Raw genomic sequence first — 15,054 nt, 5'->3', positions numbered from 1 at the left:
AATGACTAAATATCAAGGAATCATTGGGAGAATCGCTCTGGAAGTGAAATCGGAATGCTCACTGACATTTCCCCTATCTGAAAGTCTGATAAACCCCGGAAAAATGACTAAGTCCAAAAAAAAAATTTTTAAACTTTTTTCTATTTTACCCCCGTGGGATATATATTCTACCCACACACATTTGGAACTCTCCTGGGGTACCCTCACACATATTATTCCCTCATTTAGTGGATATTTTCACAAAAAAGTGAAATTTTCAAAAATCCAGAAAATTGGCTGAAAACGACTAAATATCAAGGACTCATTGGGCGAATCGCTCTGGAACTGAAATCGGAATGCTCACTGACATTTCCCCTATCTGAAAGTCTGATAAACGCCGGAAAAATGACTAAGTCCAAAAAAAAAATGTTTTCAACTTTTTTCAATTTTACCCCCGTGAGATATATATTCTACCCACACACATTTGGAACTCTCCTGGGGTACCCTCACACATATTATTCCCTCATTTAGTGGATATTTTCACAAAAAAGTGAAATTTTCAAAAATCCAAAATATTGGCTGAAAACGACTAAATATCAAGGACTCATTGCGTGAATCGCTCTGGAACTGAAATCGGAACGCTCACTGACATTTGCCCTATCTGAAAGTCTGATAAATGCCCGAAAAATGACTAAGTTCAAAAAAAAAATTTTTTCAACTTTTTTCAAATTTACCCCCGTGGGATATATATTCTACCCACACACAATTGGAGCTCTCCTGGGGTACCCTCACACATATTATTCCCTCATTTAGTAGATATTTTCACAAAAAAGTGAAATTTTCAAAAATCCAAAATATTGGCTGAAAACGACTAAATATCAAGGACTCATTGAGCGAATCGCTCTGGAACTGAAATCGAAATCCTCACTGACATTTCCCCTATCTGAAAGTCTGATAAACGCCGGAAAAATGACTAAGTCCAAAAAAACAATTTTTTCAACTTTTTTCTATTTTACCCCCGTGGGATATATATTCTACAAACACACATTTGGAACTCTCCTGGGGTACCCTCACACATATTATTCCCTCATTTAGTGGATATTTTCACAAAAAAAGTGACATTTTCAAAAATCCAGAAAATTGGCTGAAAATGACTAGAAATCAAGGAATCATTGGGCGAATCGCTCTGGAACTGAAATCGGAATGCTCACTGACATTTCCCCTATCTGAAAGTCTGATAAACGCCGGAAAAATGACAGTCCAAAAAAAAATGTTTTTCAACTTCTTTCAATTTTTTACCCCCGTGGGATATATATTCTACCCACACACATTTGGAACTCTCCTGGGGTACCCTCACACATATTATTCCCTCATTTAGTGGATATTTTCACAAAAAAGTGAAATTTTCAAAAATCCAGTAAATTGGCTGAAAACGACTAAATATCAAAGACTCATTGGGTGAATCGCTCTGGAACAGAAATCGGAACGCTCACTGACATTTCCCCTATCTGAAAGTCTGATAAACGCCGGAAAAATGACTAAGTCCAAAATAAAAATTTTTTCATCTTCTTTCAATTTTCCCCCCGTGGGATATATATTCTACCCACACGCATTTGGAACTCTCCTGGGGTACCCTCACACATATTATTCCCTCATTTAGTAGATATTTTCACAAAAAAGTGAAATTTTCAAAAATCCAGAAAATTGGCTGAAAATGACTAAATATAAAGGAATCATTGGACGAATCACTCTGGAACTGAAATCGGAACACTCACTGACATTTCCCCTATCTGAAAGTCTGATAAACGCCGGAAAAATGACTAAATCCAAAAAAAAAATGTTTTCAACTTTTTTCAATTTTACCCCGTGGGATATATATTCTACCCACACACATTTGGAACTCTCCTGGGGTACCCTCACACATATTATTTCCTCATTTAGTTGATATTTTCACAAAAAAAGTGAAATTTTCCAAAATTCAGAAAATTGGCTGAAAACAACTAAATATCAAGGACTCATTGGGCGAATCGCTCTGGAACTGAAATCGGAACGCTCACTGACATTTCCCCTATCTGAAAGTCTGATAAACGCCAGAAAATTGACTTAGTCCAAAATAAAAAAAATTCAACTTTTATCAATGTTACCCCCGTGGGATATATATTCTACCCACACACATTTGGAACTCTCCTGTGGTACCCTCACACATATTATTCCCTCATTTAGTGGATATTTTCACAAAAAAGTGAAATTTTCAAAAATCCAAAATATTGGCTGAAAACGACTAAATATCAAGGACTCATTGCGTGAATCGCTCTGGAACTGAAATCGGAACACTCACTGACATTTCCCCTATCTGAAAGTCTGATAAACGCCGGAAAAATGACTAAATCCAAAAAAAAAATGTTTTCAACTTTTTTCAATTTTACCCCGTGGGATATATATTCTACCCACACACATTTGGAACTCTCCTGGGGTACCCTCACACATATTATTTCCTCATTTAGTTGATATTTTCACAAAAAAAGTGAAATTTTCCAAAATTCAGAAAATTGGCTGAAAACAACTAAATATCAAGGACTCATTGGGCGAATCGCTCTGGAACTGAAATCGGAACGCTCACTGACATTTCCCCTATCTGAAAGTCTGATAAACGCCGGAAAAATGACTAAGTCTAAAAAAAAAATTTTTTCAACTTCTTTCAATTTTACCCCCGTGGGATATATATTCTACCCACACACATTTGGAACTCTCCTGGGGTACCCTCACACATATTATTCCCTCATTTAGTGGATATTTTCATAAAAAAGTGAAATTTTCAAAAATCCAAAATATTGGCTGAAAACGACTAAATATCAAGGACTCATTGGGCGAATCGCTCTGGAACTGAAATCGGAACGCTCACTGACATTTGCCCTATCTGAAAGTCTGATAAACGCCCGAAAAATGACTAAGTCCAAAAAATAAAATTTTTCAACTTTTTTCAATTTTACCCCCGTGGGATATATATTCTACCCATACACATTTGGAACTCTCCTGGGGTACCCTCACACATATTATTCCCTCATTTAGTGGATATTTTCACAAAAAAGAGAAATTTTCAAAAATCCTGAAAATTGGCTGAAAATGACTAAATATCAAGGAATCATTGGGAGAATCGCTCTGGAAGTGAAATCGGAATGCTCACTGACATTTCCCCTATCTGAAAGTCTGATAAACCCCGGAAAAATGACTAAGTCCAAAAAAAAAATTTTTAAACTTTTTTCTATTTTACCCCCGTGGGATATATATTCTACCCACACACATTTGGAACTCTCCTGGGGTACCCTCACACATATTATTCCCTCATTTAGTGGATATTTTCACAAAAAAGTGAAATTTTCAAAAATCCAGAAAATTGGCTGAAAACGACTAAATATCAAGGACTCATTGGGCGAATCGCTCTGGAACTGAAATCGGAATGCTCACTGACATTTCCCCTATCTGAAAGTCTGATAAACGCCGGAAAAATGACTAAGTCCAAAAAAAAAATGTTTTCAACTTTTTTCAATTTTACCCCCGTGGGATATATATTCTACCCACACACATTTGGAACTCTCCTGGGGTACCCTCACACATATTATTTCCTCATTTAGTGGATATTTTCACAAAAAAAGTGAAATTTTCCAAAATCCAGAAAATTGGCTGAAAACGACTAAATATCCAGGACTCATTGGGCGAATAGCTCTGGAACTGAAATCGGAACGCTCACTGACATTTCCCCTATCTGAAAGTCTGATAAACGCCGGAAAAATGGCTAAGTCCAAAAAAAAATTTTTTTCAACTTCTTTCAATTTACCCCCGTTGGATATATATTCTACCCACACACATTTGGAACTCTCCTGGGGTACCCTCACACATATTATTCCCTCATTTAGTGGATATTTTCACAAAAAAGTGAAATTTTCAAAAATCCAAAATATTGGCTGAAAACGACTAAATATCAAGGACTCATTGCGTGAATCGCTCTGGAACTGAAATCGGAACGCTCACTGACATTTGCCCTATCTGAAAGTCTGATAAATGCCCGAAAAATGACTAAGTTCAAAAAAAAAATTTTTTCAACTTTTTTCAAATTTACCCCCGTGGGATATATATTCTACCCACACACAATTGGAGCTCTCCTGGGGTACCCTCACACATATTATTCCCTCATTTAGTAGATATTTTCACAAAAAAGTGAAATTTTCAAAAATCCAAAATATTGGCTGAAAACGACTAAATATCAAGGACTCATTGAGCGAATCGCTCTGGAACTGAAATCGAAATCCTCACTGACATTTCCCCTATCTGAAAGTCTGATAAACGCCGGAAAAATGACTAAGTCCAAAAAAACAATTTTTTCAACTTTTTTCTATTTTACCCCCGTGGGATATATATTCTACAAACACACATTTGGAACTCTCCTGGGGTACCCTCACACATATTATTCCCTCATTTAGTGGATATTTTCACAAAAAAAGTGAAATTTTCAAAAATTCAGAAAATTGGCTGAAAACAACTAAATATCAAGGACTCATTGGGCGAATCGCTCTGGAACTGAAATCGGAACGCTCACTGACATTTCCCCTATCTGAAAGTCTGATAAACGCCGGAAAAATGACTAAATCCAAAAAAAAAATGTTTTCAACTTTTTTCAATTTTACCCCGTGGGATATATATTCTACCCACACACATTTGGAACTCTCCTGGGGTACCCTCACACATATTATTTCCTCATTTAGTTGATATTTTCACAAAAAAAGTGAAATTTTCCAAAATTCAGAAAATTGGCTGAAAACAACTAAATATCAAGGACTCATTGGGCGAATCGCTCTGGAACTGAAATCGGAACGCTCACTGACATTTCCCCTATCTGAAAGTCTGATAAACGCCGGAAAAATGACTAAGTCTAAAAAAAAAATTTTTTCAACTTCTTTCAATTTTACCCCCGTGGGATATATATTCTACCCACACACATTTGGAACTCTCCTGGGGTACCCTCACACATATTATTCCCTCATTTAGTGGATATTTTCATAAAAAAGTGAAATTTTCAAAAATCCAAAATATTGGCTGAAAACGACTAAATATCAAGGACTCATTGGGCGAATCGCTCTGGAACTGAAATCGGAACGCTCACTGACATTTGCCCTATCTGAAAGTCTGATAAACGCCCGAAAAATGACTAAGTCCAAAAAATAAAATTTTTCAACTTTTTTCAATTTTACCCCCGTGGGATATATATTCTACCCATACACATTTGGAACTCTCCTGGGGTACCCTCACACATATTATTCCCTCATTTAGTGGATATTTTCACAAAAAAGAGAAATTTTCAAAAATCCTGAAAATTGGCTGAAAATGACTAAATATCAAGGAATCATTGGGAGAATCGCTCTGGAAGTGAAATCGGAATGCTCACTGACATTTCCCCTATCTGAAAGTCTGATAAACCCCGGAAAAATGACTAAGTCCAAAAAAAAAATTTTTAAACTTTTTTCTATTTTACCCCCGTGGGATATATATTCTACCCACACACATTTGGAACTCTCCTGGGGTACCCTCACACATATTATTCCCTCATTTAGTGGATATTTTCACAAAAAAGTGAAATTTTCAAAAATCCAGAAAATTGGCTGAAAACGACTAAATATCAAGGACTCATTGGGCGAATCGCTCTGGAACTGAAATCGGAATGCTCACTGACATTTCCCCTATCTGAAAGTCTGATAAACGCCGGAAAAATGACTAAGTCCAAAAAAAAAATGTTTTCAACTTTTTTCAATTTTACCCCCGTGGGATATATATTCTACCCACACACATTTGGAACTCTCCTGGGGTACCCTCACACATATTATTTCCTCATTTAGTGGATATTTTCACAAAAAAAGTGAAATTTTCCAAAATCCAGAAAATTGGCTGAAAACGACTAAATATCCAGGACTCATTGGGCGAATAGCTCTGGAACTGAAATCGGAACGCTCACTGACATTTCCCCTATCTGAAAGTCTGATAAACGCCGGAAAAATGGCTAAGTCCAAAAAAAAATTTTTTTCAACTTCTTTCAATTTACCCCCGTTGGATATATATTCTACCCACACACATTTGGAACTCTCCTGGGGTACCCTCACACATATTATTCCCTCATTTAGTGGATATTTTCACAAAAAAGTGAAATTTTCAAAAATCCAAAATATTGGCTGAAAACGACTAAATATCAAGGACTCATTGCGTGAATCGCTCTGGAACTGAAATCGGAACGCTCACTGACATTTGCCCTATCTGAAAGTCTGATAAATGCCCGAAAAATGACTAAGTTCAAAAAAAAAATTTTTTCAACTTTTTTCAAATTTACCCCCGTGGGATATATATTCTACCCACACACAATTGGAGCTCTCCTGGGGTACCCTCACACATATTATTCCCTCATTTAGTAGATATTTTCACAAAAAAGTGAAATTTTCAAAAATCCAAAATATTGGCTGAAAACGACTAAATATCAAGGACTCATTGAGCGAATCGCTCTGGAACTGAAATCGAAATCCTCACTGACATTTCCCCTATCTGAAAGTCTGATAAACGCCGGAAAAATGACAGTCCAAAAAAAAATGTTTTTCAACTTCTTTCAATTTTTTACCCCCGTGGGATATATATTCTACCCACACACATTTGGAACTCTCCTGGGGTACCCTCACACATATTATTCCCTCATTTAGTGGATATTTTCACAAAAAAGAGAAATTTTCAAAAATCCTGAAAATTGGCTGAAAACGACTAAATATCAAAGACTCATTGGGCGAATCGCTCTGGAACTGAAATCGGAACGCTCACTGACATTTCCCCTATCTGAAAGTCTGATAAACGCCGGAAAAATGACTAAGTTCAAAAAAAAATTTTTTTCAACTTCTTTCAATTTTACCCCCGTGGGATATATACTCTACCCACACACATTTGGAACTCTCCTGGGGTACCCACACGCATATTATTCCCTCATTTAGTGGATATTTTCACAAAAAAGTGAAATTTTCAAAAATCCAGAAAATTGGCTGAAAATGACTAAATATCAAGGAATCATTGGGAGAATCGCTCTGGAAGTGAAATCGGAATGCTCACTGACATTTCCCCTATCTGAAAGTCTGATAAACCCCGGAAAAATGACTAAGTCCAAAAAAAAAATATTTAAACTTTTTTCTATTTTACCCCCGTGGGATATATATTCTACCCACACACATTTGGAACTCTCCTGGGGTACCCTCACACATATTATTCCCTCATTTAGTGGATATTTTCACAAAAAAGTGAAATTTTCAAAAATCCAGAAAATTGGCTGAAAACGACTAAATATCAAGGACTCATTGGGCGAATCGCTCTGGAACTGAAATCGGAATGCTCACTGACATTTCCCCTATCTGAAAGTCTGATAAACGCCGGAAAAATGACTAAGTCCAAAAAAAAAATGTTTTCAACTTTTTTCAATTTTACCCCCGTGGGATATATATTCTACCCACACACATTTGGAACTCTCCTGGGGTACACTCACACATATTATTTCCTCATTTAGTGGATATTTTCACAAAAAAAGTGAAATTTTCCAAAATCCAGAAAATTGGCTGAAAACGACTAAATATCCAGGACTCATTGGGCGAATAGCTCTGGAACTGAAATCGGAACGCTCACTGACATTTCCCCTATCTGAAAGTCTGATAAACGCCGGAAAAATGGCTAAGTCCAAAAAAAAATTTTTTTCAACTTCTTTCAATTTACCCCCGTTGGATATATATTCTACCCACACACATTTGGAACTCTCCTGGGGTACCCTCACACATATTATTCCCTCATTTAGTGGATATTTTCACAAAAAAGTGAAATTTTCAAAAATCCAGAAAATTTTCTGAAAACGACTAAATATCAAAGACTCATTGGGCGAATCGCTCTGGAACTGAAATCGGAACGATCACTGACATTTCCCCTATCTGAAAGTCTGATAAACGCCGGAAAAATGACTAAGTCCAAAAAAAAATTTTTTTCAACTTCTTTCAATTTTACCCCCGTGGGATATATATTCTACCCACACACATTTGGAACTCTCCTGGCGTACCCTCACACATATTATTCCCTCATTTAGTGGATATTTTCACAAAAAAGTGAAATTTTCAAAAATCCAGAGAATTGGCTGAAAACCACTAAATATCAAAGACTCATTGGGCGAATCACTCTTGAACTGAAATCGGAATGCTCACTGACATTTGCCCTATCTGAAAGTCTGATAAACGCCGGAAAAATCACTAAGTCCAAAAAAAAATTGTTTTCAATTTTTTTCAATTTTACCCCGTGGGATATATATTCTGCCCACACACATTTGGAACTCTCCTGGGGTACCCTCACATATTATTCCCTCATTTAGTGGATATTTTCACAAAAAAGTGAAATTTTCAAAAATCCAGAAAATTGGCTGAAAACGACTAAATATCAAAGACTCATTGGGCGAATCGCTCTGGATCTGAAATCGGAACGCTCACTGATATTTCCCCTATCTGAAAGTCTGATAAACGCCAGAAAATTGACTTAGTCCAAAATAAAAAAATTTCAACTTTTTTCAATTTTACCCCCGTGGGATATATATTCTACCCATACACATTTGGAACTCTCCTGGGGTACCCTCACACATATTATTCCCTCATTTAGTGGATATTTTCACAAAAAAGTGAAATTTTCAAAAATCCAGAAAATTGGCTGAAAACGACTAAATATCAAAGACTCATTGGGCGAATCGCTCTGGAACTGAAATCGGATTGCTCACCGACATTGCCCCTATCTGAAAGTCTGATAAACGCCGGATAAATGACTATGTCCAAAAAAATTTTTTTTCAACTTCTTTCAATTTTACCCCCGTGGGATATATATTCTACCCACACACATTTGGAACTCTCCTGGGGTACCCTCACACATATTAATCCCCCATTTTGTGGATATTTTCACAAAAAAGTGAAATTTTCAAAAATCCAGAAAATTGGCTGAAAATGACTAAATATCCAGGACTCATTGGGCGAATCGCTCTGGAACTGAAATCGGAACGCTCACTGACATTTCCCCTATCTGAAAGTCTGATAAACGCCGGAAAAATGGCTAAGTCCAAAAAAAAATTTTTTTCAACTTCTTTCAATTTACCCCCGTGGGATATATATTCTACCCACACACATTTGGAACTCTCCTGGGGTACCCTCACACATATTATTCCCTCATTTAGTGGATATTTTCACAAAAAAAGTGAAATTTTAAAAAATCCAGAAAATTGGCTGAAAATGACAAAATATCAAGGAATCATTGGGAGAATCGCTCTGGAACTGAAATCGGAATGCTCACTGACATTTCCCCTATCTGAAAGTCTGATAAACACCGGAAAAATGACTAAGTCCAAAAAATAATTTTTTTCAACTTCTTTCAATTTTACCCCCGTGGGATATATATTCTACCCACACACATTTGGAACTCTCCTGGGGTACCCTCACACATATTATTCCCTCATTTCGTGGATATTTTCACAAAAAAGTGAAATTTTCAAAAATCCAGAAAATTGGCTGAAAACGACTAAATATCAAGGACTCATTATGCGAATCGCTCTGGAACTGAAATCGGAACGCTCACTGATATTTCCCCTATCTGAAAGTCTGATAAACGCCAGAAAATTGACTTAGTCCAAAATAAAAAAATTTCAACTTTTTTCAATTTTACCCCCGTGGGATATATATTCTACCCATACACATTTGGAACTCTCCTGGGGTACCCTCACACATATTATTCCCTCATTTAGTGGATATTTTCACAAAAAAGTGAAATTTTCAAAAATCCAGAAAATTGGCTGAAAACGACTAAATATCAAAGACTCATTGGGCGAATCGCTCTGGAACTGAAATCGGAACGCTCACTGATATTTCCCCTATCTGAAAGTCTGATAAACGCCAGAAAATTGACTTAGTCCAAAATAAAAAAATTTCAACTTTTTTCAATTTTACCCCGTGGGATATATATTCTACCCATACACATTTGGAACTCTCCTGGGGTACCCTCACACATATTATTCCCTCATTTAGTGGATATTTTCACAAAAAAGTGAAATTTTCAAAAATCCAGAAAATTGGCTGAAAATGACTAAATATCCAGGACTCATTGGGCGAATCGCTCTGGAACTGAAATCGGAACGCTCACTGACATTTCCCCTATCTGAAAGTCTGATAAACGCCGGAAAAATGGCTAAGTCCAAAAAAAAATTTTTTTCAACTTCTTTCAATTTACCCCCGTGGGATATATATTCTACCCACACACATTTGGAACTCTCCTGGGGTACCCTCACACATATTATTCCCTCATTTAGTGGATATTTTCACAAAAAAGTGAAATTTTCAAAAATCCAGAAAATTGGCTGAAAATGACTAAATATCAAGGACTCATTGGGTGAATCGCTCTGGAACTGAAATCGGAACGCTCACTGACATTTGCCCTATCTGAAAGTCTGATAAATGCCCGAAAACTAAGTCCAAAAAAAAAATTTTTTCAACTTTTTTCAAATTTACCCCCGTGGGATATATATTCTACCCACACACAATTGGAACTCTCCTGGGGTACCCTCACACATATTATTCCCTCATTTAGTGGATATTTTCACAAAAAAAGTGAAATTTTCAAAAATCCAGAAAATTGGCTGAAAACGACTAAATATCAAAGACTCATTGGGCGAATCGCTCTGGAACTGAAATCGTAACGCTCACTGATATTTCCCCCATCTGAAAGTCTGATAAACGTCAGAAAATTGACTTAGTCCAAAAAAAATAATTTTTTCACCTTTTTTCAATTTTATCACCGTGTTATATATATTCTACCCAAACACATTTGGAACTCTCCTGGGATACCCTCACACATATTATTCCCTCATATAGTGGATATTTTCACAAAAAAGTGAAATTTTCAAAAATCCAGAAAATTGGCTGAAAACGGCTAAATATCAAGGACTTATTGGGCGAATCGCTCTGGAACTGAAATCGAAATGCTCACTGACATTTCCCCTATCTGAAAGTCTGATAAACGCCGGAAAAATGACTAAGTCCAAAAAAAATTTTTTTCAACTTTTTTCTATTTTACCCCCGTGGGATATATATTCTACCCACATACATTTGGAACTCTCCTGGGGAACCCTCACACATAGTATTCCCTCATTTAGTGGATATTTTCACAAAAAAGTGAAATTTTCAAAAATCCAGAAAATCGGCTGAAAATGACTAAATATCAAGGACTCATTGGGTGAATCGCTCTGGAACTGAAATCGGAACGCTCACTGACATTTGCCCTATCTGAAAGTCTGATAAATGCCCGAAAACTGACTTAGTCCAAAAAAAAATTTTTTTTCAACTTTTTTCAATTTTATCCCCGTGTTGTATATATTCTACCCAAACACATTTGGAACTCTCCTGGGATACCCTCACACATATTATTCCCTCATTTAGTGGATATTTTCACAAAAAAAGTGAAATTTTCAAAAATCCAGAAAATTGGCTGAAAACGACTAAATATCAAAGACTCATTGGGCGAATCGCTCTGGAACTGAAATCGGAACGCTCACTGATATTTCCCCTATCTGAAAGTCTGATAAACACCAGAAAATTGACTTAGTCCAAAATAAAAAAAATTCAACTTTTTCAATTTTACCCCCGTGGGATATATATTCTACCCACACACATTTGGAACTCTCCTGGGGTACCCTCACACATATTATTCCCTCATTTAGTGGATATTTTCACAAAAAAAGTGAAATTTTCCAATATCCAGAAAATTGGCTGAAAATGACTAAATATCAAGTACTCATTTTGCGAATCGCTCTGGAACTGAAATCGGAACGCTCAGTGACATTTGCCCTATCTGAAAGTCTGATAAACGTCAGAAAATTGACTTAGTCCAAAAAAAAAATTTTTTTAAACTTTTTTCAATTTTATCCCCGTGTTATATATATTCTACCCAAACACATTTGGAACTCTCCTGGGGTACCCTCACACATATTATTCCCTCATTTAGTGGATATTTTCACAAAAAAGTGAAATTTTCAAAAATCCAGAAAATTGGCTGAAAACGACTAAATATCAAAGACTCATTGGGCGAATCGCTCTGGAACTGAAATCGGAACGCTCATTGATATTTCCCCTATCTGAAAGTCTGATAAACGCCAGAAAATTGACTTAGTCCAAAATAAAAAAATTTCAACTTTTTCAATTTTACCCCCGTGGGATATATATTCTACCCACACACATTTGGAACTCTCCTGGGATACCCTCACACATATTATTCCCTCATTTAGTGGATATTTTCACAAAAAAGTGAAATTTTCAAAAATCCAGAAAATTGGCTGAAAACGACTAAATATCAAGGACTTATTGGGCGAATCGCTCTGGAACTGAAATCGAAATGCTCACTGACATTTCCCCTATCTGAAAGTCTGATAAACGCCGGAAAAATGACTAAGTCCAAAAAAAAATGTTTTCAACTTTTTTCTATTTTACCCCCGTGGCATATATATTCTACAAACACACATTTGGAACTCTCCTGGGGTACCCTCACATATTATTCCCTCATTTAGTGGATATTTTCACAAAAAAGTGAAATTTTCAAAAATCCAGAAAATTGGCTGAAAACGACTAAATATCAAAGACTCATTGGGCGAATCGCTCTGGATCTGAAATCGGAACGCTCACTGATATTTCCCCTATCTGAAAGTCTGATAAACGCCAGAAAATTGACTTAGTCCAAAATAAAAAAATTTCAACTTTTTTCAATTTTACCCCGTGGAATATATATTCTACCCACACACATTTGGAACTCTCCTGGGGTACCCTCACACATATTATTCCCTCATTTAGTGGATATTTTCACAAAAAAGTGAAATTTTCAAAAATCCAGAAAATTGGCTGAAAATGACTAAATATCAAGGAATCATTGGGAGAATCGCTCTGGAACTGAAATCGGAATGCTCACTGACATTTCCCCTATCAGAAAGTCTGATAAACACCGGAAAAATGACTAAGTCCAAAAAAATAATTTTTTTCAACTTCTTTCAATTTTACCCCCGTGGGATATATATTCTACCCACACACATTTGGAACTCTCCTGGGGTACCCTCACACATATTATTACCTCATTTCGTGGATATTTTCACAAAAAAGTGAAATTTTCAAAAATCCAGAAAATTGGCTGAAAATGACTAAATATCAAGGACTCATTGGGTGAATCGCTCTGGAACTGAAATCGGAACGCTCACTGACATTTACCCTATCTGAAAGTCTGATAAATGCCCGAAAACTGACTAAGTCCAAAAAAAAAATTTTTTCAACTTTTTTCAAATTTACCCCCGTGGGATATATATTCTACCAACACACAATTGGAACTCTCCTGGGGTACCCTCACACATATTATTCCCTCATTTAGTGGATATTTTCACAAAAAAAGTGAAATTTTCCAAAATCCAGAAAATTGGCTGAAAACGACTAAATATCAAGGACTCATTGGGCGAATCGCTCTGGAACTGAAATCGGAACGCTCAGTGACATTTGCCCTATCTGAAAGTCTGATAAACGTCAGAAAATTGACTTAGTCCAAAAAAAAAAAATTTTTCACCTTTTTTCAATTTTATCCCCGTGTTATATATATTCTACCCAAACACATTTGGAACTCTCCTGGGATACCCTCACACATATTATTCCCTCATTTAGTGGATATTTTCACAAAAAAGTGAAATTTTCAAAAATCCAGAAAATTGGCTGAAAACGACTAAATATCAAGGACTTATTGGGCGAATCGCTCTGGAACTGAAATCGAAATGCTCACTGACATTTCCCCTATCTGAAAGTCTGATAAACGCCGGAAAAATGACTAAGTCGAAAAAAAAATGTTTTCAACTTTTTTCTATTTTACCCCCGTGGGATATATATTCTACAAACACACATTTGGAACTCTCCTGGGGTACCCTCACACATATTATTCCCTCATTTAGTGGATATTTTCACAAAAAAGTGAAATTTTCAAAAATCCAGAAAATTGGCTGAAAACGACTAAATATCAAAGACTCATTGGGCGAATCGCTCTGGATCTGAAATCGGAACGCTCACTGATATTTCCCCTATCTGAAAGTCTGATAAACGCCAGAAAATTGACTTAGTCCAAAATAAAAAAATTTCAACTTTTTTCTATTTTACCCCCGTGGGATATATATTCTACCCACACACATTTGGAACTCTCCTGGGGTACCCTCACACATATTATTCCCTCATTTAGTGGATATTTTCACAAAAAAAGTGAAATTTTCAAAAATCCAGAAAATTGGCTGAAAACGACTAAATATCAAAGACTCATTGGGCGAATCGCTCTGGAACTGAAATCGTAACGCTCACTGATATTTCCCCCATCTGAAAGTCTGATAAACGCCAGAAAATTGACTTAGTCCAAAATAAAAAAATTTCAACTTTTTTCAATTTTACCCCCGTGGGATATATATTCTACCCATACACATTTGGAACTCTCCTGGGGTACCCTCACACATATTATTCCCTCATTTAGTGGATATTTTCACAAAAAAGTGAAATTTTCAAAAATCCAGAAAATTGGCTGAAAATGACTAAATATCAAGGACTCATTGGGTGAATCGCTCTGGAACTGAAATCGGAACGCTCACTGACATTTGCCCTATCTGAAAGTCTGATAAATGCCCGAAAACTAAGTCCAAAAAAAAAATTTTTTCAACTTTTTTCAAATTTACCCCCGTGGGATATATATTCTACCCACACACAATTGGAACTCTCCTGGGGTACCCTCACACATATTATTCCCTCATTTAGTGGATATTTTCACAAAAAAAGTGAAATTTTCAAAAATCCAGAAAATTGGCTGAAAACGAATAAATATCAAAGACTCATTGGGCGAATCGCTCTGGAACTGAAATCGGAACGCTCAGTGACATTTGCCCTATCTGAAAGTCTGATAAACGTCAGAAAATTGACTTAGTCCAAAAAAAATAATTTT

This window comes from Phyllobates terribilis, unplaced genomic scaffold (genome assembly GCF_046119375.1).
Source record: "Phyllobates terribilis strain yellow unplaced genomic scaffold, ASM4611937v1 Scaffold_2__4_contigs__length_985480577, whole genome shotgun sequence".
NCBI classification, from domain to species: Eukaryota; Metazoa; Chordata; class Amphibia; order Anura; family Dendrobatidae; genus Phyllobates; species Phyllobates terribilis.
Note: the sequence above shows the minus strand (reverse complement) of the source record.